This window comes from Tenebrio molitor, chromosome 5 (assembly GCF_963966145.1).
Source record: "Tenebrio molitor chromosome 5, icTenMoli1.1, whole genome shotgun sequence".
NCBI classification, from domain to species: Eukaryota; Metazoa; Arthropoda; class Insecta; order Coleoptera; family Tenebrionidae; genus Tenebrio; species Tenebrio molitor.
This window is the reverse complement of record NC_091050.1, coordinates 16174487-16177106: the sequence shown is the minus strand read 5'-3', so window position 1 is coordinate 16177106 and position 2620 is coordinate 16174487. Positions and strand designations below refer to the sequence as shown.

At 41.4% G+C, this 2620-nt stretch overlaps 1 long non-coding RNA gene across 1 annotated transcript; it reads left to right on the top strand.

Annotated features, from left to right (window-relative positions):
• The first annotated feature begins 1958 nt into the window (after positions 1-1958).
• LOC138130248 (uncharacterized) lies at positions 1959-2282 on the top strand. The gene is made up of 2 exons (XR_011159536.1): positions 1959-2087; positions 2141-2282. It is a non-coding gene; the product is annotated as an uncharacterized lncRNA (long non-coding RNA).
• The last annotated feature ends 338 nt before the right edge of the window (positions 2283-2620 follow it).

Below are 2620 nucleotides of genomic sequence, written 5' to 3'. Positions count from 1 at the left end.
GGGTTCGACGAGGAGTCGTAATTTTTTTTTTTACGTTGTTATCGAATCAATAGTCAAACTTATCATCGGTCTGTGACCTTGTCGAAGGGCTTCCATCACCGAAACGCGAAACTAAAGCGAGAAGGAAAATGCGAAATAAGAATATGAGCGCTTAAGCGAGTGGATAAATAGAATCTCGCGTTAGAGCCGCAATGAACGCCAAGAGGTGAAATGGCGACGTCGACGCAGTTGATCAGCTTATTTTACGATTCTGGAAACGGGGTTTTATCATGTTTTGTTTTATTACGCGGCGTAAAATAAGAATGATAAAAGAGAATTTTGAAATTTCGACTGCAAAAATTGCACCGTTTCGGCTCGGGTAGTTTGTTGTTTATCGAGTTTCGGACAGTCTTTACAAGATCTCTCTTGTTCCGCGAGGAAACAAAGAACAATTTTAAGGACGCAAAGTGAGTTTGCATTAGGTTAAGGCGATAAAACAGCGAGATTTTCCAAAGAGTCCGCTTTGGCGTATATCGACGATCTCGATAAAAGTATCTCCTCCTTTTCTCTATCCGTGGCAACGGGAATACCGAAAGAGTCACGATTTATTTTCAAAATGGAAAGTTTCGTTTTCAAACCGACCATCACAATGGACGTGTGACTTGCGGCGGAAAAACATAATTCTTGCCACAAAAACTTGCGACCGTCGGTTAAATTCTTGACGAGGCTCGTGGACCGAGCCGGTGCGGTGCCGCTTTCTGTGCTTTTCCGTGATGGATTAATCTGCGGACAAAAAATAATAGATGAGCGTAATTGTAGCAAAACTCCGAAGTAGATTAGCATTAAATTTCCGAATCGTGCTCGGGGTTTAAAAATAGAAAACCCCAACAAATATTTGCATGCTCTCCCGTGTAAACAACACCATTGTCGACCGTTCGCGTGACGAAAAATATTTTATCTTCTCGAATTCTCTTAAATAACCGAAAACTTCTTAGTTATTGTTAGTTTAATTCGATTTAAAACCCACTTTCACCAAACAGATGGCTCACGGCGGCCATCCCCGCTGACATTTCCCAAAAATTATACCCCAACTTGGTTACGATTACAATTTTTACAAGCTAGTAAATGCCCCGCTAAACGCAAACAACCGCAACGAACATTATTTATTGGATCGCGGAAAACTCCACAACATTCCCTCCGTCATGTTCTTGTGCGGAAGAACATGCGGATTATACGAAAATTACATCGGCAATCGATAAATTCCCTCGGACCAAATTGCCGAATTCCTTTTATTCGACGAAGAGGGTGCAACGTTGCATTGTTGATGATGATGGATGCGCCCGTCTGACACCCTGAGAACTCAAGCAACATCTCTTGTTTCTAGGTCGGACCCCAACTGCACTATTGTTACAGCAGAAATGCTCCTCTTGTGTTGGGCTCCCTTTCTTGTTGCTTCGACACCGCTGATCTATATTTTATTCAATATCGCCGGTGCTTCGGATCAGATCGATCGTGATTTCTCATCTGAACATCATTTATCGCGTTCGATCTGATTCGTACGACGATAATAATCGATCCGGGGACCGACGTCTTCAGCAAAATGGCGTCCGAGAGGAAAACCACTGTGAACGACACTTTACCTGTCACCCTTCACTTGCCACCCGATTTTAATCGATTCCCTTCGATCGTCGATTCACATTTATCTCACAATAAATTCATTCTTATCACCACTACAATGCTGAGAAGCTTGTGGTAAATAGAAAACAGAAAGTTCTAAGATTTGCGCCACACTTTGGTAATAGCATTTTCTTCGGCCCAGTCCTCTATGCATTCAAACGTCACTTCTTTCCTCTTCCATTCTACTGTCGCCTTCCAATTTTATTTTAATATAACACCGAACCTAATTAAAAAAAATAATGAAAAGACCTCGATAAGAAATGTTAGCGTGATTGCAGCTTTATCTGTCATTTGTCAGTCAATTGTCATCGTCAATTACCGATTAATTTTTTGTGATAAATCTGCTAATCACTATCACTATCACATCGATCAGAACAAGTTTTTATTTCGATCTATTTAGTTGCAATTTATTTTCAGTTAGCGGTCGACTCGTGAGTTTGTTTTGTTGTGGGCAACATAACCCTACTTTTTTGCAATGTTTCAGGTTAAGAAACGGTTTGTTCGAATAACGTTTTGGGACTTTCCTGAGGCAATAGCTTAAGATGGTCCCTCAATTGCGTGTCCTGTCACTCGAAAAAGATAAAAAATGTACCCTTCACCGGAATAAATTCACTATAACATTATAATAGGGCCGTTTTAATTTATAACGTCCACCGGTCATTATAGGTGGTGAGCACCCCCCTGAAATAAAATCTACAAATTTAGTAGGCCGGTCGACAGCCATTCAAATTGTAATTTAAAACGTATGTAACACTTTTTAGCGACCTTTAAATCATGTAAGTGTCCGAAGAAGGGTTGGGCCGGGACCACCCCTAAAGCTTGACCACTACGACGCAGGTAACAGCATGTGCGTTTTCGTTTCACCTTTGAACCCTGATCTACCCCACACTTCCTACAATTGATGGCGGGACTTCCGTATTGTTATTTGTTTGCGACGTCGGTGTCTGTGGGAAACAGAGTGACT